The following is a 23,579-nucleotide window of genomic DNA, read 5'->3' as shown; positions in this document are numbered from 1 at the left end:
TCCGCACATGGAGGCTAGGAATCTGCATTTTTAGCCTGAACACTCCCCCCCCATCACTGACCCCCCAGTTATGTGCACTCCCGGCAGGAAGCACTGGTGAGGAGTGTTCCTGTATAGCCCTCCCCCTCCCACCCTCCCACCAAAAGGCGTCCCTGTCTCAGGGCTTGGGGAGCCCTAGAGAAGGCAGCAGCCCTGCCAATGGGGAAAGGCAAGCCCCTGAGATGGACAGTTACAGCTACTCCCAGAGGGGCTCCGTCCTCTCAGGCTTCTGGGTTCATTCCTTTAGAATAGGGTTTGGCTGAAGAAACTGATAGAACAAGGAGCCCTTCCAAGTACTGAGAACCTTGTAGCGGCCCCACGTTGTTCTGAGTGCTGTGAGTGAGCCCTCTCTTACCCTTAGGCGAGGTGCTGGTTGTTAGCTCTTCAGCTGTAGAAACTGAGGCCCAGAGAGGTGTGACTGGTCCAAGGCCACACAGCTGGTAAAAGCAGAAGCAGGTTGTAAACCAGGGCTGGCTGACTCTCTTCTGGTGACACTGCTGGGACCTTCTGGAGGAGACGATGTGAGCCAGCCTATAAGAAGGAACGTTGGTGTATTTTCTGATTCAATAAAACCAAATGTCCCCTGAGCCTTTGAGCTCAGAAGTCCAATGCCAAGAATGTGACAAGACATGCTGAGACTGAGCTGGTTTTAGATCCTGAAACGCTGGCTTGCTCCTTCCAAAACCCATGCTGACTCTTGGAAGGAGGAGATATTTTATACGGGGTTTGGGTTCTCACCTGTGGTGGCAGTGGAGTTTGTTAAACTGACGAAGGGACTTGGAGGTTCTATCCATGTGTCATTAAATCAGGGATTGGCAGGTTGTCCACCTGCAGGTTGGGGCGCAGCAGGACGGATGCTCCCAGATTATTCCTCCCCCAGCCCTTCCTCCGCCACCCCTTCTGCCACCACTTCCTCTGCTCTGCAGCTGCCCAGTGTCCCACGCCGTCAGAAGGCACAAAGCCGTAGAGATCATCCCCCCAGCCCATGATACAGTTCAGCCTCCTCTGCTGTTAACTGGCCATGGGAGCTGTGTTATGAGTAATCGGAATTGTTAGTCTCTCGCCTAATGATCTCTGTCAGGAGACCACCTTCGGGTTGTTCTCCAATTAGGGAGCTTCCAAACCAGGAGAGCAGCACAGCCCATCTGCCCAGAGCCACCACGCAGTGACAGTGGCTTGTTATACTGGAGCCCCAAGTCCACGGGTCCTGTCAGTCAGCACAGCCCCACGGAGGGGCGGGAGGCCGGTCTCCTCCTCGCATCCTCAGGCTCCCAGCTGCTCTGTGCTCACTCCTTTGGTGGGGAAGGCCTCCCTGTGTTCAGGCATAAAGGGCCACACTCAGTATTCCGTTAGCACGTTCTGTGTTTTAAGAATTCCTACCTGGGAGGGATGGTTTCTTTTGAGATCAGAGGCCTATTCTCAGGGACGGTGGACCAATAAGGGCAGATGAGAACTGCAAGGAAAGTCACAAATAGTCCAGTTCCACCTGCCCCTAAACCGAAGAGCAGGGGGCCGAGGCCAGGGAGAGGAGGGTCTTGCCCAGTGAGGTCCACAACACTGGACAGGAGGACTGGAGCCCACCCAAGTGGTCCTGCTTCCCTTCCCCTCACCCCAACTTCAAACACAGACTCTCTTTTTCATGTCTCCGTCCTCCCATTGAGGCCTAGCTGTGGGACAGGGGGAGACCTCTGCCCAAACCAACAGGCTGTGGAGACATCCGTGAGACCGTCACGGCCCTGGGACCATGTGTTCAGGACCGTCTCCTCCACAGCCTTTGCATACATCAGAATAAAAGTGCTCCCAGTGGGCAAACAGAGCGCTGTCAGTTCTTGGCTTGGCAAGTAGAGGACAACTCCTTGCAGAGAAAATAGTGTCCCTTCATCCAGACAAATTCAACCCAATGCCAGGAAACGTAGACTATGAACTTCGCTAGATTTCATCCCCCACTGGACGTATTGTGCAGTGCACAAACTGCACAGCTGTATATGGCACCATAAGCTTTGAGGGCAGGGTCCATGTGTGTCCTGTTCTCTGCTGTATTCCCAGGACGTAGTGCCCAGCCCATGTAGGAACACAAAATTATTCAATAAGTGAATGAATGAATGAATGCTTTAACTTAAAGTTCAAATTGATACTTTCAGAGAGGAGCCCAGAAGGGCTAGTCCAAGAAATGAATCTCCAGCCGTGGAGATTCAGATGTCATGAAAGTCTTAGGAGTCAGTTGGGCCTTAAATCTTTCCTCACAGGAGTCTGCTAATTACGTTGCCAGGTTTTCTGCTGAACAGTCTAAACTCACATTCAAAATAGTTGTCCCTTATGTCTCTTTCTTAATATCTCAACACAGCTTCTGCTATGGACAGTTGTTAAGCCTCAGGCCTGGCGGTTTAACAGCTTTGCCAGCGGGGATGGGCCTGGTCTTATGTGTGTCAGTCAAGATGCCTTACTCTGGGTCTCTTGATAAAGGGGAAGACCAGTTGGGACAGGCCATCTGAATAGCTTGAGAACAGCTTCTGGAACAAATCTTGGGCTTTAGCTAAAGCTCATTATTTTGTCACTTGAATGAAATTTTAATATTAAAGAGATGCACAAACTAAAACCTTTGTAGTAAAGTGTTTTTAAAAATTGGTAACACAATCACCCATGATGAAAATCTATATCAAGAACTTCTAGTGTCTGGAGCATAGTAAATTCTCAATAAATGTGAGCCCATCAATCTTTTCTATCAATGTTCACTTGAAATAGGTTAATTCACAGGCTTAGATTTCAGCACAATCTGATATAGATGAGAAATTTCATGTAAAGGATCTATAGATTTGTTTTTATATGTTTCCTTTCAATGGAATCTCTTTGTATTGGGAAGGGAGAAAGATCTAGCATGTTTCTGGGGTATGCTGGGAGTTGGGCCAGGTGTTTTATGTTCATTGTATTCTTCTCTGCTGACCTCCGGGTGAGGTTTGTTCTCCCATTTTCCAGACGAGGAGCTCAAGATTGTTGGACCCCAAAGCCAGCATTCTTTCCCTTCTCTGTGTTTAGAAATGAGCCCAGAAATGGGAACTGTCCATAGTGAACTCAGACAAAATGGCCCATGTGACCACATGGTCAGGGCACTGCCAGCTTCCCTGTCCAGTCCAGTCTTCCTTTGGCCTGGGATGAGCAGTGGTGCCTTTCAGAGGACACTGTCATCTAACCTGTCAGGTGTTGGGCCAGGTATTGCAGCATCACCAACAGGGAGGCAGCGTGGGCCAGCAAACTGAGGGGACCCAGGTGCCCCGGATGGTCTAAATATCTGAGTGGCTGCAAACTCAGAGTGCTTCAAAATATGCTATGTCCTTGTCTCTAATGTGTTGAATTAAAATATCTTTTATTCCCCATCTTGAAAACATTTCCGTCAGGTTGTATATTTCTCAAATTTTCTGTGAACTTCCTGTGTTGTCAGCTGGTCCCAGGAGAAGGTTTTCATCATTCTGACATGATTATTTCATAGGTTTTCCCAACATGGCCTCCTGCACTGCCCACAGGTCCCCACTAGTAACCAGTGAGTGGAATCCTTCTGCACTGACTGTTTTGAACTGCTATAAAGTTCAGGGGCACCCTGTGCCCAGGAATGGCTGGCTGCCTCAGATCCCGGGGTCCCTGAAACCCAGGGTACAGGCACTCCTTCTAGTGGTGTCACACAGAATGCCCTTTCTGGTGGACAGCCCATCCTGGTTTCACAGAGGTAGGCATGGCCCTGCTTATCTGCGAGTGCCCTTGGCCCTGGAGCAAGCAGTGACATGGGGTGGGTTGGTTACCCACTGGAACCGCAGCGCTGTCCCCCACCTCCCCGCTCGGCCTCAGCACTCGGGCCGTGTGCATGGGGGCCCTCTCGTCCTGGCCTGTGGGCCCCCAGCCTTCGTGGACCTATTGCATGTTCTTTTGTGAAAAGGTTCATATTCGGTCGTATCCGTCTATTTCCTGCCCTGTGCAGGTCCCCTGGCCTCTCTCACCCGTCATTTAGGGGACTCCTTCTCAGAGGGGAAGAAAATGGTCTGTGCTTCTCACCCCCTTTATCATCATCACCACTGTCCTCTCCCTCACCACTGTGGACCACCACCCCTTCATCTCCACAGTCATCCCACCGCTACTCAGCCACCCTCACCTTCAGCGCTGTCACCGCCCCCACCCACCCCACGTCCCCACTCTGGTCCCCATTCGGAGTCTCCTTCCACCTCTCTGTCTCCCCACCATCGCCACCCACTTCCCAGCACACAGCTGTTTGGAAGCTCCCACCTGCGTGTGGCAGGGCCTTATTTCCTTGTGTTGTAGCAGAATCAGGCAGCACCCCTGCCTCAGGGTTGGGACAGATGTGTGGAGCATCTGCTCTGCGGGGAGCCCTGGTGTGCAGTCCCTCGGCAGGGGCACCAGGCTACGTGAGGGAGCAAGGCGGGGGCCTCCCCCAGGGGAGAAGATGTGCGCGCTCTGGCTCCTAAAGTACAAACGGGACAGCTGGGGTGCTGCCTGAATGGGCTGAGGACTGAAGCTTCTGCTGATGTAAACGGATGCAGGTCCGGGCGCCGCCTCCATCAAGGTGAGCAGTGCTGCATAGTCAAACAGGAGTCAGAGACACCGTCCGAGAAACAAGTTACTGTGTGCAGTCCGAGGACGAAGCCAGTGTGCCGGCCCCAACATGTTTCAGTAATACCAGGGGATCTTTCTCCTTTATGGTCCTCGTGCAGAAATTGTGTACAGGAAACGCCACAGCTGGAGCTTGGCTTCAGGGAGGCCATGCAGCTCCAGTCTGTTCCCTGTTCATTGGACCTCAGGCTCTCAGAGCACCAGACCAGGAGCCTCGGTCGTTAGAACAATAACCTAGTCCCGAGGACCTCGGGTGTTGTTTCTAAGCTGGAACAACTTGTACCCGTAAAGAAAAAATAAATAATTTTGCCAAGAGTTTCTTTTAAGGTAGCCTGAATAACCTAATTGAACACATCGTTTTCAAATTAAACACAAATTTCCTAACGCAGAGGTGGAATTGTTAACTTTCACAAATTTCCACACTTGAGAATTGTCTAAGAATAACTTTTTCAAACTAACCCTCTTTTCTTCTTTATCTACACTCTTTCCCTGGGTGATGTCATCTAGTCCCATGATTTTAAAATCCTCCAGATCTCTGTCTCCACTCACACTTATTTCCTGGACTCCAGGCTCACAAAGCCAACTGCCCCTTGATTTTCTGTGCTGGGACATTTAATAGACACCTCAGTCTTAGTGCAGTTGGAACAAATCTCTTGATGTTATGACCAAACCTGATCATCCTCCATTCTCCCCGTCTCAGTAGGTAGTAAGCAGCATTCACCTGGTTATCGGGCAAGAAGCTTGACCCTCTCCTTCACTCACAGCATCACCTGCTGTATCAGCAAGCCCTGCCTAAAACAGCACAGAAGCCCCTCCGCTCCTCCCCCAGTCCCACACCCTAGTCCAGGCCACGGCATCTGATGCTCTGGCAACTCCAGCAGCCTCCTAAACCGGTCCCTCTGCTTCTCCTTTGGCCACCATTTCAGTCAACCCTCCCCCCAGCAGACAGAATCCTTTTTTTTTTGCGGTACGCGAGCCTCTCACTGTTGTGGCCTCTCCCGTTGAGGAGCACAGGCTCCGGACGCGCAGGCTCAGCGGCCGTGGCTCACGGGCCCAGCCGCTCTGCGGCATGTGGTATCTTCCCGAACCAGGGCACGAACCCGTGTCCCCTTCGTCGACAGGCGGACTCTCAACCACTGTGCCACCAGGGAAGCCCCAGAATCCTTTTTAAAAGCATTAATCATATCGAATTACCCTCCTGCTCAAATCCCCCAGCGGCTTGTCGTCGCGGCCCTGCTGGCTCCCAGCATTGCTGCATAAGATTTGGGAGCAATAGAAAAGATTTCTTCAATTTCCATTTGTGATCATTTAATCTTAAGTGTTGTCTTGAAAAAAGTAAAACCTGAATGTGGATTCTTTCTTAACTGAAGTATAATTTACGCGCAATGAAATGCATAGGTCTTTGTCAATAATGTGTGACAAATGTATATACCATTACTCAAATCAAAACTCTAAACATTTCTATCACCCTGGAAAGTGATCTCACGTCCCTTCCCAGTCAACCCTCCCACATGCAGAGGCAACCACTATTCCAGTTCTGGTCACCATAGATTAGCTTAGATATTCTTGAATTTCATTAGGTGGAGCCATACAGTAGGGAATCTTTGGTGTCTGGCTTCTTTCACTCAGCATCACGTTCTTGAGTTTTCTCCTTGTTGGTGAATCAGTTCGTTCCTTTGTATTGCTAAATAGTATTTCATTGAATGACCACATCACAGTTTGCTTAGTCATTCCTATTGAAGCACATTAGGTTTGTTTCCATTTGGGGACTATTATAAATAAAGCTCCTATGAATATTTTTGTACATGTCCTTTGTGGACATAGGCTTTCATTTCTCTTGGATAAATACTTATGGATGGCACACAAACACGTAAAAAGATGTTCAACATCATCAGTCATTAGGAAATACAGATTAAAACTACAAGGATGTTATTAGAATTTCTAAAGTTTAAAAGACTGACCATAGCAAGTGTTGGCAAGCATATGGGAGAACCAGAACACTCATATACTGCTGGTGGGAATGTTTTCTAGTTTGGTGATTTCTTTTCTTTTTCTTTATTCTATTCTTTATTTTATTACATTTATTTTTCTTCCTTCTACTTCCTTTCAGTGTTCTTTCTTCTTTTGCCTTCTTGTAGTGGAAGCTTTGTTCACTGTCTTTTGACTTCCATTGTTTCTGATGAGAAATGAAACACCATTCTTCTTTTTTTTTTTTTAATTAATAAATTTTTTGGTTTTGGCTGCACTGGGTCTTTGTTGCCATGTGTGGGCTTCCTCTGGTTGCAGAGAGCAGGGGCTACTCTTCGTTGCGGTGCATGGGCTTCTCTTTGCAGTGGCTTCTCCTGTTGCGGAGACAGGCTCTGGGCGCACGGGCTTCAGTAGTTGTGGCACACAGGTTTAGTTGCTCCACAGCATGTGGGGTCTTCCCAGACCATGGCTTGAACCTGTGTCCCCTTCATTGGCAGGCAGATTCTTAACCACTGCACCACCAGGGAAGTCCCAACATCATTCTTCTTATTCTCTTGAAGGTGGTATACCTTTTTTCTTCTGGCTTCTTTTTACATTTTCTTGTTATATTTGGTTTTCAGTCGTTTGATGATGGTCTTCTTTGTGGTTTTCTTTGCTGGAGTTCCTTTTGCTTTGGTTCACATAACTTCTTGGATATTTGGTTGATGTCTTTCAGGTTTTTTGTTTGTTTGTTTTGTTTTTTGTGTTTGTTTTAATTTCTATTGGAGTACAGATGATTTACAATGTTGTGTTACTTTCTGCTGTACAGCAAAGTGAATCAGGTGTATTGAATACATATATCCACTCTTTTTTTAGATTCTTTTCCCATATAGGTCATTACAGAGTATTGAGTAGAGTTCCCTGTGTTACACAGTAGGTCCTTATGAGTTATCTATTTTATATACAGTAATGTGTATATGTCAGTCCCAATCTCCCAATATATCCTTCCCCCTTTTCCTCCTGGTAACCATAAGATTGTTTTCTACATCTGTGACTCTATTTCTGTTTTGTAGATAAGTTCATTTGTGCCGTTTTTTTTAGATTCCACATATAAGTGATATCATACAATATTTGTCCTTCTCTGTCTGACTTACTTCACTCAGTATGACAATCTCTAGATCCATCCATGTTGCTTCAAATGGCATTATTTCCTTCTTTTATATGGCTGAGTAATATTCCATTGTATATATGTACAACATCTTCTTTAACCATTCTTCTGTCGATGGACATTTAAGTTGCTTCCATGTCCTGGCTATTGTAAATAGTGCTGCAGTGAACATTGAGGTGCCTGTATCTTTTTGAATTACAGTTTTCTCCTATGCCCAGGAGTGGAATTGCTGGATCATATGGTAGCTCTGTTTTCAGTTTTTTAAGGAACCTCCATACTGTTCTCCATAATGGTTGTGACAGTTTACATTCTCACCAACAGTGTAGAAGGATTCCCTTTTCTCCACACCCTCTCCAACATTTATTTTTTGTAGATTTTTTGATGATGGCCATTCTGACCTGTGTGACGTGGTACTTCACTATAGTTTTGATTTGCATTTCTCCAGTAATTAGTGATATTGAGCATCTTTTCATGTGCTTTTGGCCATCTGTCTGTCTTTGGAGAAATGTCTATTTAGATCTTCTGCCCATTTTTTGATTGGGTTGTTTGTGGGTTTTTTTGATATTGAGCTGCATGAGCTGTTTGTATATTTTGGAGATTAATCCCTTGTCAGTCCCTTCATTTGCAAATATCTTCTCCCATTCTGTGGGTTGTCTTTTCATTTTGTTTATGGTTTCCTTTGCTGTACAAAAGCTTTTAAGTTTAATTAGGTCCCATTTGTTTATTTTTGTTTTTGTTTTCATCACTCTAGGAGGTGGATCATAAAAGATCTTGCTTCGATTTATGTCAGAGAGTGTTCTGCCTATGTTTTCCTCCAAGAGTTATATAGTAGCTGCCCTTACATTTAGGTCTTTAATCCATTTTGAGTTTATTTTTGTTTATGGTGTTAGGGAGTGTTCTAATTTCACTCTTTAACATGTAGCTCTCCAGTTTTCCCAGCACCACTTATTGAAGAGGCTGTCTTTTCTCCCTTGAATACTCTTACCTCCCATGTCATGGATTGAGTCAGTTTTTTAAATTTTAGCCAATATCTTTTGAAATATTCCTTTTGCCCTATTCTTTCTTTCCTCTCCTAAAACTCCAATTACATGTATGTTAGTCCTATTCAGATTATCCCCCAGCTCTCTGGTGATCTGTTCAGTCTTTTTTCACTATTTTTCTTCTCTGTGCTGCAGTCATTTTTATTATTGACTTATCTAGGAATTTGCTGATCTCATTATCTGCTGTGTCCAGTCAGCTTATTCTTATTAAAGTCCAGCTAGTAAATCCTTTAATTCATATATTGTATATTCAGCTCTATTAAAGGCTTGTTCTTCTCTGAATTTGGTTCACTTAGACATATATTCCATCATTACTGTCACACCACTTTAAGAAAGGTATGAATTTTAGTCCTTCTGGGTTTTTTTGTTGTTATAATGGGGACAACAATCTTTTGGAAATTTCTCTGTCCTATACAGAAGTATAATTCTGTCTGAAATTTAAGATGCCCTATTTTTAAAAATATTTTCCATATTACTGGAAAATTGTAAGAACAATACAAAGAACTCTCATATATACTTCACAAAAGACCCCATTCAGCTTTTGCCGACTGTCCTAACAACATCCTTTTTAGTAAGAGAATTCACACCAGATCACCCATTACATTTAGCTGTCATCTATCTTCAGCCTGCTTCAATTCAGAACAGTTCTTCAATCCTTCCTTGACCTTCATATCCTTAACATTTTTTAAAATTATAGGCCAGTCATTTTAATAGTGTCTCTCAATTTGGGTTTTTCTAATGTTTCCTTGTGACTTGAGGTTATGAAACTTTGGCAAGAATATAAATGAAGTTATGATGAGCACTTCTCCTGCATCCCAGCAATTAAGAATTGATGTCAACTTCTCCCATCACTGGTGATGTTAACTTCGATCACTTGAATAAGGTGATATCTGCCAGCTTTCTCCACTGTAAAGTTGCTCGGTTTTCCTTTAAAACTAATAAATGTTTTCTGATGAGCTATTTTGAAACTATGTAAATATCCTGTTATTCCTCTTTCACCCACTAGTTTTAGCATTTATTGATTTTTTTTTGGTTTGAAATAATTAGTACTATCATTGCCAAATGAAAATTTTCTAATTCCTTGATTTCTTCTACTTTTATTAATTGAAATTCTACTGTAATTCTACTGTAATCCACTGGAAGAATTTTGTTTCCCCATTTGTTTGCTCACTTTTTAAAAATCAGTCTGGATTTGTAGATTTCTGTTTATTCAGTGGGATATTATCTGCTGCTGTCATTATTTATTTTCATGCCCAAAATATCCCAGATTTGGCCAGTGGGAGCTTCTGCAAAGTAGCTTCTGTGTCTTTTGATATGTCCCGTCTTTTGATATGGAAGAAAGTTTTCCATTACTTTCTGGCACAACAAGATATTCTGGGCTCTTCTTATACTTTCCCTGCCCCTTCTCTGGAATAAGCCATTTCTTCAAAGAGCTTTGGTTCCCATTAGTGGTGAATTGCATTTAGAAACCAAGACTGAGAGTAAAATGTGCTCCTTGCCACTGGAGTTTTGCTGCTCCTGGACCCTCTCAGAAAAGAGGTACAGGAAATACACATACACACACACACACACACACATATATATATATATATACAGGGCTCATTCTATAGGGTTCCTGCTAGCTTCCCTCTTTTCATATTTATAACTCTCTTCTTCAATGAGAAACCTGGCTCCCATTATCCTCAAGGTATTCATCCATTACTAGGTCCCTCTGTATATAAAATAATGTCCTGACCCCACCTTCCTCTGTGGGTCCTAATTCCACCTTGCCACTGCCCAGTGCAGCTGCCTACCAGAACCAACTTGACCATCATCCTTTGGTACCCTTCCTTGTGGTGCCCCACCCCCGCCACCTGGCCACCACTATACTCTGCTGCCTACCTCTTAACTATGAATTTTTGAAGTTAAAATATCATTAGAATTTTCTCTCCTTCAGTTAAAAAAGCAAAAGTCATTCTGACATGTTTAGAGTTGAGATGATAAATATGCTAGTTGTCACAAATCAAAAATAATTTTGTTTTGGCTAATAAGCCCTGCTTAGAAGGACATTTTGATTTTTAATATTGTTCCATTTTGCCACTGTAAATAAGGTTGAGCCAACACCTATTACAGAGTGACTTCTGCCCAGGCTTTAGGTAGAAATATGTCAGTGAGAGTAAAGCCCTCACTCTGATGCTGCTGCCTCCGGAGAGCAGGACCAATCGAAAGCGGGTTTGCTTTGGTCAGTATAAACTAGAGATCAGACGACATTAAAGGTCGGACACCCACACGATGCCTAAAGGCATTGTTTATTCAGAAGATACTTCAAACTCAACTCAATCTTTTTATTTCTTTTATCACAAGTGGTCCAAAAGTGGCCAGTCACTCTCCTTGTATTTGTCACCAGCCACATCTGTATACTGAGAAAAATACTGCTCCTGAGAGGACCTGCTCTGGGCTTTGAGGTGGCAGATAGGGACATAGGTTATTGGGGACAACTGTGTCTTTTTCTTTTTTTCCACTGCACCCCATTCATAGACTTCTCTTTAATTTTTAACTTTCTGGTGATGGAAGGGCTTAAGTTTGCTTTAAACATGCAGGTGGACTCAGGAAAATTACAATAGGCTATCTGGCAATGACCCCAGCCTTTCCTGAGTCTCTTCTGTGGCACAGCAGTTCTCAGCCACTTTCCAAAGAGCTAGCTAGTGCTGTGTTGAATGTCATACCCCTGTATTTACTTCAGTTTTTTAAATTGTTATATAAAAGTTTTTAAAGTCATAATCTAAATTCTGCCTCTGGCAATGGGCAGAGAAATATATTTATAAATTCTTTTAAGCTTTGATGTGCTGGTAAGAATGTAAGGAGTACTTACAGGTTAAAAAAGCAACTGAAATCACAAACCGAGAGAGGTCATGTAGCTATGAAGCTGGCTTTACCTGGAGGGCTTTTGCCAAACTGGGTGAACCTTAGCTTTGGTTTGCACACCCAACATAATTCAGGGCAGCAAGGACAAATCCCAGGGTCCTTCCAAGGTGGACATATTTGGAAAAATTTCCCCCTTCCCATTATAAACCTGAAACTCGAAAGGGTTACATCCACAGTGGAGGGTTAAACAAGAAAGAAACACACCCTGTCCCAAGCAAATGCAAGGAAATGTGCTTGTCTCAAATCTTGGCACAAAATTAGCAGAGAGGGAAAATATCCCATGATAACATATAACCATATGCTGATCTCCACAAGAAATTATAGCTCAGATGCAAACTACCTAGGTCGTCTGTAAAATCTCAAACATAAAATTGAGTTTAACCCAGAATGATGGAGTCCTTGAATGCCTGGCACAATCAAGATGAGCCCATCTTCAGACTGTGCATCCTGAATTTTCACAGATCGACTTCTGGGAAATGTGAGCTCATTCTTTTAAAAAAAAAATCTTAAAACACCATGGGGGGAAGCACCATGTAACAACCAGCATAAGCAGCAAAGTGACACAGAAAATAAAATATGTATGTTTAATATTTTTTGAAGACTGGAATATGATTGAAAATCAAGAGATTCTACAGATGACCATTCATCTTCATGAAGAACTAAATAGAACTTCTAGAAATAAAAATTCAAAGTTAAACACTCAATGGGAGAATGTAAGAGTAGACTAGAAAAAGCCAAAGAGGGAATTCAGGAGCTAGAAGATGAATTTGAAAAAATTACACAGAATGCAGCACAGAGAAACCAAATATGAGAAAGGTGAAAGAGATAAGAGATATCAAGATAGAATGAGAACTTGTAACACGTGTCTAATCAGAATGCCTGAAAAAGGAGAGAAACAATGGAGCAGAGACAGTATCTAAAGGAAGATGGCTGCGAGTTCCACAAATTGATGAAAGACATGAATCCTCACTTCCAGGAAACCCAATGAATTATAAGCAGAACAAAAGCAAAGAAATATGCATACTTACATCATAGAGAAACTGCAGAAAACCAAAGGAAAGGTCTTAAAATGATCCAAAGAGAAAAGATGGATTACCTACAAAAGAATGAAAAGGCTGTCAGCTGACATCTCAACAACAGTGGAAGCCAAGAAGCAGGGGAATAAAATGTTTATTGAGTTGAGAGGAAAAATCTGTGAACATAGAATTAATTACACAGCATAAATGACTCTTTAAAACAAGGATAAAATGGATATTTTAGACAAACATAACTAAGAAAATTTGAGGAATAAAAATAGAATTAATATATACTATTATATATTCAGGTCAGGAAAGGAATGATTGTAGTTCATATGCTCTTCATGTGGAGGGTAAAGTTATTGGTTAACTTCAGACTTGGGTTAATTTATACATTTTTTAATTTATGGAGTAAAGAGTAGAAGAATAAAAAGAGTATGTTCAATTTTTATGACTAGAAGAAAAAGAATGAAAGGTGAAGTATTCAATCCAAAATAAAGAAACAAAAGAGAGAAAGAGGACCATGGGAAAAGGCAATCAACAACCTAAATAGACTATATAAATGAATAATGACATGTGTGTACAATGGGCAACATAAGTGAAAACGAATTACAGGTATATGCAACAATGTGGATGAAACAAAACATAGTGCAAGAGCAAAGAGGTAACTTCTCAGGTAAATAAATACAATGTGATTCATTTCTGTAAAGTTCAGAAACATGTAAAAAAAGAGCAGTATATTGCATAGAAATACAAAGATGAGATCAAACTACAAAGAAAAGCAAAATAATAATAAACAAACAAATCCAGATAATGTTTACCTCTGAGTCGAAATGAGGGTATAGTATCGGAGGAACTCAAAACTAATGAAACTGTTCTTTTTCTTTAAATGGGTAGGTGAGTACATAGTTGTTCATCGTGCTGCAATGCTTATGCTGTCCACAAAGTGTGTAACTGTTCTTTTATATCCACTCATTATTTAATAAGACTAACTTAAACGTGTACAGCTACTTGAATTTGACTTTTATGTGGTGTGAAATAGGGTTCTGATGTTATTTTATTCCAGGTGGATAGCTAGGTACCCCAACATCATTTATCAAATGACTAGCATGTACCCCATGCAGTAGCCACTCTTGTCATACATCGACTTTTCAGATACACAGGGATTTATTTCTGGATCCCCTCTTCTATTTTATTGTCACAACTACAGTCATTGATCTGTCTATTCCTCACTCATTATCATATTGATTTGATCATAACAGCTTTCTGGTTTGATGTTCTGATATCTGGAAAGGCACATCCCCCTTCATTATTCTTTTTCTTATTTTTCTTGGTTATCTGGGGCCAATATAGTTTTATCTTTTATAGTCTTCTCATTATTATGAGTGGACTCTTTTCCCTTTCTCATTTCTAATCATTTTGCTAGTGAAGAAAAGAATGGTTAATTTTGGCCTATTTATCATCTGTCCAACCACCTCATAATAATTCTCTTAAAATTTTCATATCTTTGCACTAGAGCCCCTTGGTTTTCTAAGTATATAGATATACAATCAGCAAAAAGAGATAATTGTTAGTTGTCTTTTCCAAATTTTTACTAATATTTCATTTTTTTGTCTTACTACACTCCCTTTATGAATAAAAATGGTGATGACAAGTATCCCTGTCTGGCTCCTGATTTTTGTTTGTTTTTGGTTTTGGTTTTTTGTGCGGTACGTGGGCCTCTCACAGTTGTGGCCTCTCCCATTGCGGAGCACAGGCTCCGGACGCGCAGGCTTAGCGGCCATGGCTCACGGCCCCAACCGCTCCGTGGCATGTGGGATCCTCCCGGACCAGGGCACAAACCCGTGTCCCCTGCATCAGCAGGTGGACTCTCAACCACTGTGCCACCAGAGAAGCCTGGCTTCTGATTTTTAATTGAAACAGTGGTTGGTCATTTAAAAGGATGTATTTGGAAATTGTCCTCCATGCTTTTTTTCCTTAAAGTTTTTATTTAGAATGACTACTGTATTTTAGAGTTTTTTTTTTTCTATTTTTGCTCTGGGCTTTGAGATATGTACTCTACTTGATCTTGGAGGCCACTAATTTGAGTCCCAATACTGACCATTCTCTTTTTAAATTCCTCTGATTTTCTTTTTGGTTCAAAAATCACAGCCCTCTTGAAAACCTTCTCTCTGCTGTAGTCACTTCTCCTGGAGTTTTGATAGTTTGTTGTCTCTGTTGAAGTTGTTATCCTGCTCCAGCAGCTCCGATTCTGGTTGTTCTTCCTCCCCCTGGAGGCTGGACCCCCTAGTGTCCGTGGTTATGGTCCACTGCCTGCTCCCTGGAGCTCAAGTTCAGACACTGAAGGACTCTAATGCAGTAGTGGTCTCCCAGATAGGCCCTGATAGGGGGTGGCTGGTCCTGAGGGCCTTTATGTGGGAGTAGACAGGTTGTCAAGCCCCTGCGGAGACACCTGGAAGAAGCCTCCTGCTCTCTGGTCAGCATGTGCTCTCCTGGTCTCGGGGGGAGACCCATTCAGCCAGGATAGCCAGCCTCCCTGAGCCCTTAGGCCCCCTGCCAGAGGCCTCAGCAACCACTTGGTTCAGGCAAACCAGAGGAGAAATGGAATTACCTATTTGATACTATTACTAAGCTTTATTTTGATATTATCCAGCAAATACTTTTATGGCTGCTAATCCCAATGAGAGAAAAGGGCAGATCTTTGAGAGGAGAAACTGATACCCTTCTGATTGAAAGTACTAAATTTTTCTGTGCTACTATTAGATATTTTCATTGTGCTTCATTTTTTTCTTTAAAAGAATGGTCAAGAAGTACATATTATTCTCTCTGTTTATAATATACATCACAAAGACCAGTGATCTACCAAGATAATGCGTTGACCTGGGGGCAGCACTTGTACAGCAGGTAAAGGGTCCTGGAAGGATTTAGCATCCCCTCTGCGGTCGTAGGTCTAAAGTGTTGGGGAGCATCCTGGTGGCTCACGCTGAGCGTCTTCATAATAATCCTTGAAATAATTGGAGGCAGTCCGAGGTGTCATGGCCTTGAGTCATTAGTTGGTGGAGAAGCAGGAACAAACCCACGTAATGAGGCATCAGGGAGAGAGTGAAGACCCACTGAGAGCAGCAGCAACTGGCCCTCTCAGCTGGAAGACACAGGGAGCCCCGAGGAGCTAGAGAAAGTGACAAGGGAGCTCGGTACCAGGAGGAAAAATGAGGGCCCTGGTGACAGAGAATAAGACAGATGCGAACTGGAGAGGAACAGGAACTTGGGGATAGGAGTATATTTGGAGGAAGTACTCTAAAACAAAACCATTTTGTAAAAGAAACTCTCCCAAGGGCAAAAATCCTATTGTGCTTCACATTTTTATACAGCTTTTCCTCCCAAGTTCGTCTCTGAAATAACCCTTCAGAGGCCAGTTGAAGTAGCTTGATAGGGCAAATAGAGGCAAAAAGAAAAAGAAGGGATTATTGTAGTTTTATTACAGCCAAAAGATGTGCAAGTTAGAACACAGGCTTTTATAGACACCCTAAATTCAGTCTCAAGGAATTTCTAGACACTGCCTCACGTTACCGATAAGGAAACTGCGGCTCAGGTGTGAAGGAGACTTGCTTTGGTAGAACCCGGACAGAACCCAGGTCTCTAGTCTCCCAACCAAATGCTGTCCACAGTGTCCACTCCTTCTATTACTCATGGTGTCGCCATGTCTGTCTCTTTGGAACCATTGATTTCTGATTTCTCAGATCTCTAGCAAGCCGTCTTGGGTCTCTGTAGTGTCCTAATCAGATTCTGTCTTTCACCTGGCGTTTTCCGCAGCCCACTCTGTGCCAGGCCCTGTGCCGAGCTCTGAACAGCAGAAATAGAACCTGATCTTTGCCCCGAAGCCACAGGGACTACCGCATGCCCGCCCTGGAGCTCTGGGTGACTGTGAAGTCTGGCTGCGGAGGCCCTGCCCCAGGGCCTGCTCTTCTGTCAGGGGAGCCACAGGAGCAGGGGGTGAGAAGTGCTGAGTGCTGGCAAACAGCTAGAAAAAGCTCCGGGCCAGCAGTCTGGGAGCCCATTCTAAGTGGAGTATGCCTGTGGGAGGCCCCAGGGAGAACGCTCTTAGAAATCGTGAGTCGGGTGGCTTTACTATCATCATACAATATAGAGGGAGAGATGGCATAACAGTGCAAAGGGCTCCCAGAGGGGAGAGATACACCAGGACTGACTGAGGTAAGTGGGCCTGCGACGTTCACAGGACCAGGGCCCGTGCCATGGCTACCTTTGAAACTGAGTTCCGGGTTCGCCTGGCAGGGACCCTGAGGTGTGGAGTGGAGCCTGCTGCATTCGGGCTTCAGGCCAGTGCTGTTCACTGTGCCCTGAGAGTGTGTGATTTCAGACTCCCTCAGAAGCTGGGCAGACTTTACTTGGGTCAAGCAAACTCCCAATGTAAGGGAAACTGCAAGGGAAGCATTTCTTCGAGATATTATGAAGCATGCTATTGTGAGTCTGCCTTTTTTTTGTGTGTGTGTGTGTCTGCCTTTTAAAACCAGGCAATACTTTCAATATAAATATGCTCCCCTTTTCATTAAGGCAGGCCTCCTGAAGACTAACCAGCCCACGCTTGTATACACTTATATCAGTAAACCCAAATGGCTTCTTATTTTTCAGTCTTATTTATTCAACCTGTCAGTAATTCCAAATGTCTGAATTGAGCACTTACTATGTGTCAAGCCCTTCACATGAATCAGCTCATTTAATCCTCAAAAAAAAAAAAAGGACAAAATCCTGTAAAGGGTAAGCCATTGTTATCCTCATTTTTAAATTAGAGGGAAAAGAGGGTGGGGAACTTGCCTGGAATCATACAGCTAACAAGGCCAGGAGCCCAGGGCTGGGTCAATGTGAGGTTTAACCACGGGTTGCTTGAAACCCAGATGCGGTTCAGGGTTCACGTGAGCACTAAGATGGGTTCACTCGCACCCGACCGGCTCCAGCTTGTTCTCACCCTCCCACACCAGGTGCCTTTCAGCACGTGAGAGTTCAGCAGAGCTGAGCTCAGTGGTTTGGGGTCTCATTTCCTCCCTCTGGGGTCTTTTGTGAGGCTGGGGGCTCCAGAAGAAGGAGCTGCCCCAGGTAGGAGGCAAGGGTGAAAGTCCTGACAGCCAACTCAGATGACATCTGTAGGCACTTTGTGGCATTGGGAAAATTATCCAGAGCTTGGGAATAAGGACAAGGGAGGGTGGCAAGTTCTCCCCGTGTCATATGGGAACACGTTTTAGCAGTATAAAAATGATATACTGATCCATGCTACGGAATTGTATCTTTGTTCAACTCACTATTTTGTGTTAATTAAAGACCCAGACTATGCAGTTACATGTTAACTTACAGATTTGTTTCCAGTAAAGATGCAAACTCTTTCTGGTGGAAAAAATAACCCCCAAACGGTATGGTGTTCTTGCCCTATAGGTCATTACCTGGTGGTGTGCCTCTCCTGGCTATCTCATCTCACCTTCTCTCGCCAATGCCTGTATACCTCCTCCAACTCTCCTTTGAACCAGCTTCACCCTCCTGCAGGTCCCTCATTACTGAGTTGAATATATCTTTAACACTTGCTTATTTTTTATTCTCATCAGAGTCCTGTTTTCAAGTTTTTGGAAAGTATAATTTGGCACTTATGTTCTTCATCCCTGACTGGAAATAACTGTCTCCAGAAGCCCTGCCCAGGGACCTTGGACAGTGTGTAGCATCCTAGTCTGTGTTTTGGCTTGATGCAGAATTGGTTAGAATCAAATTCCTCAGGCAGAACTGAGAGCCCGCTGAGGGTTAAAGGTCCTCCTTCCTCTCTCCGTGTGCCAGGCATTTCTGGCTTTGACTTAGTGGTGTGTTTTGAAGCCAATTTGTCAGACCTTAATTTAGTATCTGTGAGCCATACACAGAACAGGTTAAGTTACCTTCCAGCGATGGGTAACCATATGGTTCTGTTAAGCTTTGGGAGCTGGAAAATTGGTCACGTGTTTCCAAGCTGGTCAAACTTCCATTTTCATGAAGCACACAGTGCTCTCAGCTTAGGCTGTGCTGTGTGGTCACTGAGAGAACATCACGTCTGCCCACTAGTCACCTGAACGATTTCAGGGGAAAAGCCCAGAGGAGGGGAGCAGGGGGCCACTGAAGCTGAAAGACATCATAATGGAGGGAGGGGGTCGCGGACCCGGTGTCCGTGCTTGAGGAGTGGGGTTTGGGATTCGATGTTCGAAGATCCAAGCAGCGCTTCCTCCTGTGACTCCGTAAACCTCCAGCCCTCAGAGAATTTGCTAAATTGGCCTCCTAGCTGCAAAATCAGCAGCAGAAAGCCTACCGGCCAGGGCTGCGGACATTTGTATGTGTCCTGATGTTGGAGAAGCTCAGACTATGGACATCTGAACCCTCCTGGCCTGAGTTCCTTGAGGCAGGGATCATATTCCTGACTGAGCAGATTATCCCTGTGCCGAGGGATTTGAGGTGAGACTCATTCAAATCTGGGCTGTACCACCTACAACCTGCTTGCTGTCTGACCATAGGCATGTCACTGCTTGACTTGTATTTCCCAGTCTGTAAAATGGGCACATATACAAATACATTCAGAGTGAGGCCTGTGTGTCTACTTCACAGGGCTGTTACGAGGATGAAATGAGGATTAGATGAGCTCACGTAAGTGTTAGGCATGGTGCCTGGCCGTTGGCATGCCTCAGTAAACAGGAGTTTACTGTTTACTCAGTGACTAGGAGTTACTTTAAGCAACAGCCCCCCGGCTGGGTACTACTGGAAATGCACATCTCCCTGGGAGGAATTGCAGATTCTCTTTCCAGCCCTTGAGCGTGAATGAGACTTTGCAGGGTAGAGGTGGACCCAGGGCAGCCGCAGTACTCAGGTCACCCAGAGAATATGGAGGTTGCCACCAAGGGGCCAGTGGTGAGAGACCAGGAGAGCTTTTCTCGTCCCCACCAGCAGCCTGTGAGGTGCTAAGAGCCTTGCAGCCTGTGAGAGTGTTTGAGGACGGGCCCTTTCAGCCCGGCATGGAGCTAGAAGTGCTGAACGCCAGGAGATGGGGCCTCCCTCCAACACTCAGTTCCCAAGAGCTGACTGCAGGCTTCCAGGGAACCAGGGTCACCCCACTTCCCCAGGGGTACAGCTGGGCAAGGCGGCAAATTTGACTCTACAGACTGGTTCTGTCCCAGTGAGGTCTGCCTGGGAGCAATCCAGGCCTCTCCCTGTGCCACCCCCTTGCTCTGTATACAGGGCTCCAGGCCCCCAGGCTGCTGTTCTCTCCCCGGCCCGGGGCTCTGCCCCCTGACTTTCAGGTCTCAGGCCAAATCTCACCTTCTCAAGGCAGAAGACCTAAATAGACATTTCTCCAAAGAAGTTATACAGATTGCCAACAAACACATGAAAGGATGCTCAACATCACTAACCATGAGAGAAATGCAAATCAAAACTACAATGAGCTATCACCTCATACCAGTCAGAATGGCCATCATCAAAAAATCTACAAACAATAAATGCTGGAGAGGGTGTGGAGAAGAGGAAACCCTCTTGAACTGTTGGTGGGAATGTAAACTGATACAGCCACTATGGAGAACAGTATGGAGGTTCCTTAAAAAACTAAAAATAGAACTACCATACGACCCAGCAATCCCACTACTGTGCATATACCCTGAGAAAACCATAATTCAAAAAAGTCATGCACCAAAATGTTCATTGCAGCTCTGTTTACAATAGCCAGGATATGGAAGCAACCTAAGTGTCCATCAACAGAAGAATGGATAAAGAAGATGTGGCACATATATACAATGGAATATTACTCAGCCATAAAAAGAAATGAAGTTGAGTTATTTGTAGTGAGGTGGATGGACCTAGAGACTGTCATACAGAGTGAAGTAAGTCAGAAAGAGAAAAAACAAATACCGTATGTTAACACATATATATGGAATCTAAAAAAAAGGTTCTGAAGAACTTAGGGGCAGGACAGGAATAAAGTTGCAGACATAGAGAATGGACTTGAGGACATGGGGAGGGGGAAGGGTAAGCTGGGACGAAGTGAGAGAGTGGCATGGACATGTATACACTACCAAACGTAAAATAGATAGCTAGTGGGAAGCAGCCGCATAGCACAGGGAGATCAGTTCGGAGCTTTGTGACCACCTAGAGGGGTGGGATAGGGAGGGTGGGGGAGAGACGCAAGGGGGACGGGATATGGGGATATATGTGTATGTATAACTGATTCACTTTGTTATAAAGCAGAAACTAACACACCATTGTAAAGCAATTATACTCCAGTAAAGATGTTAAAAATATATAAATAAATAAAGTAAAATGAAAGCCCCACCACCAAAAACAAGAAGGCTTCCCTGACCTCAGATGAAAGCCGGCCCACCGCATCGCCCTATTTAACTCCCTCCTGGCCTTTTCCCCAACCCGCGTTTGTCTCGTGTATGTGTGTGCCCGTCCACGCTCCCGTGTGTCTTCCTGCACTGTACTGTCAGTGCCCTGACGACAGTGTCCCAGTCTGCCTTGTGTCCCCAGCACCTAGAATAGGGCCTGGCCCATGGGAGGTGCTCCGTAAGTATTTGTTGGATGAATAGGTGGTTGGAGGGCTGGCTGGCAGGCACTCCTGAAGCACCCCGTTGTTACCACCCACCGCATCTGGTGTGTAGAAACTGCACTGGCTGCAGACCTGGGTCTCTGCCTGGCTCTCGCAGAAACCCAAATTCTGCAGCCACTTCCAAGGCACTAGCATGGTCTCTGCTAAACGGAGTCAAAGTTTACCAGACGCTCTGTCTCCAGACCACCTTGGGCATGTCTGGGGCCATGAGGTAGGGACACGTACTGGGATCATCACCTTCAGCCCCTGCCTGATACAGCCCACACAGCTACACCTCTGTACACACACCACTCTTCGCTCTAGGTCTTTAAAGAACCTGACCATGACACAGGATATGGGCTGCAGCCCCCCCCCACCCGGTGGATCCATATCAATGCACAGAGAATAAAGCATATAATCTGCGTGTAAGGGGCTATGTCTGCTGACAGGTGGGCCCCTCATTCCTGTACAAATACCTTCTGTCTGCAGAAGCTGGAGACCGCTGCGGTGCCAGACAGGGGTTCACGGCAGGCAGCAGTGAGGCCATCAGCGTGCAGGGCGGCCGGTACTTGGGGCTGCACCTGTCGCCTCTCGTCTTCTGCGTCCACGTCCCACTCTTCTTGGCCTTGGGCCCTGCAGTGTGCAGCCACCGTAGAGCCAAGCCATCGCCTCACTGTGGCTTTGTGGAGGGGTGGGGCGAGGTAGTGGGCGTCTCAGCCCCAGCCCTTTGCTGGGACACTGAGGCTGGCCGGAGGGGGCCTAGGCAGCACCGCCCACAGAGACCTAGAATGACCTCCTCAGGCTGGGAAAGGGGAGGGGCTCCCTTCAGTAGGCAAGCCAAGGACAAGTTCTCAGGTGAAATGCTGCCCTGGGCAAACATGCCTGAAGTGGAATTAGCATCCCAAAGAGGAACTCGAAGGGGTTTCCCCTTGTGTGCCACTCAGGGCAGGATCCCTGAGAGGGGAGAGCTCACTGGTTTACTCTGTGTGAAGAACCAGTTTCAGAGACTGAGTCAGAGTTTGGGGGCAAAATAACTGAACTGTCTGTGCTCTGTGCTGTGGTCAGAGGTGAGAAACCAAGGAAGGAGGCTTCCTGCTCTGGGCGAAGGAGGAAGGCTTCTCCCTCTGATCCCTCCCCTGGGGTCGGGCGGGCTTGACTCCACCACGGCTAACCTCCACCACCTGGTCTGTGACAGTCAAATCGAGAATCCTTATTTGAATTGCAGAGGGAGGCTTTAGCACAGACTGGTACAAATGGACTTGTTTCTTCTGCCACCATCACTTTCATGTAACAATTCCCATGTCTGACCATGTCAGGTACATTTAATTAGTGTTGAAAAGCAGCTTATTGGGTGAGATGATCAGTTTCTAACCCGGGTAAATGACTTTCTTTATGACTAGAAATTAAGCACATTATATCTTTTTCAGGCATCATGGTCGTCCTCATAAATACTGTAGGCAGTTGCTGGCAGCCTCACTTGGTTACCTTTCCCATTACTGTTTTATCATCGTCCTGGTAGGAGGGGGGAATTCATTCTGTTTTCATAACAAGGAGGAAGTGGTGACGAGGGCCTCATTTAATGAAACCACGCTTGGCCGGCGTCTCGGAGGCTGGGGTCGGGACCCCAGGCCGCCCCCATGCACGGCATTCTCCGCTTGTTCAGGGGGCGTACTGGTCGCAGACTGGGAAGGGCAGGTACAGGGCTTTCAAGGTACTTTTGTCTTAATTGCAAATAATTAGGAATCAAATATTTGCCAACAGCCCATTTCCATGTCAGAGAGAACCTGAGTGTTCTTGGCCACTTCGATGAGCACAGGTTGGCACAACTGTTTTCTTAACACTGACCCCTCAGAGCACAGCCTGGGGGAGCTACACCTGCAGGATGGTCAAACCTGGGCGTCGGAAGCACCACGTGCAGCGCTGGTCCTCAGAGGTGTTGGGTGCAGCCTGGGCATGTGGGTGTCTCAGAGGGGATAGGATCAGGTAGAGAGGATTCTCCCCACCCCTGTCCACAGCTCACTGGCCTTCCTTTGATGCCTGCCCTGGATTAGGTGGTCTCTGAAGGGCCTCGCTGCACTGCCACTCCTGTTTCTAGTCCCCTTTACCCCAGAGGAGGCCCACCTCTACGGACAGTTGCCTCCCCTTCGTGCCTCCATCCCTCCAGCTCCCCACGTGGAGGTGGCAAGGGAGATACACCCCTGAACAGTCACGACATGCGGGGGCCCTTTCCACCTTCCCATCCCAGCTTCTAGCCT

General features: G+C 45.4%; 1 protein-coding gene and 1 long non-coding RNA gene across 5 annotated transcripts in view; one reads left to right on the top strand and one right to left on the bottom strand.

Moving 5' to 3' along the window:
• FSTL4 (follistatin like 4) overlaps positions 1-23,579 on the top strand; it is a 432,333-nt gene that overhangs the window by 166,879 nt on the left and 241,875 nt on the right. The window lies entirely within an intron of this gene.
• Positions 431-21,933, bottom strand: LOC112399684 (uncharacterized). The gene is made up of 3 exons (XR_003003291.1): positions 21,801-21,933; positions 12,741-12,808; positions 431-570 (listed from the first exon to the last, which is right to left on the bottom strand). It is a non-coding gene; the product is annotated as an uncharacterized LOC112399684 (long non-coding RNA).

Source organism: Neophocaena asiaeorientalis, unplaced genomic scaffold, assembly GCF_003031525.2.
Source record: "Neophocaena asiaeorientalis asiaeorientalis breed wild unplaced genomic scaffold, Neophocaena_asiaeorientalis_V1.1 scaffold235, whole genome shotgun sequence".
In the NCBI taxonomy this organism is placed as follows: Eukaryota; Metazoa; Chordata; class Mammalia; order Artiodactyla; family Phocoenidae; genus Neophocaena; species Neophocaena asiaeorientalis.
This window is presented reverse-complemented; position numbering and strand designations above follow the sequence as displayed.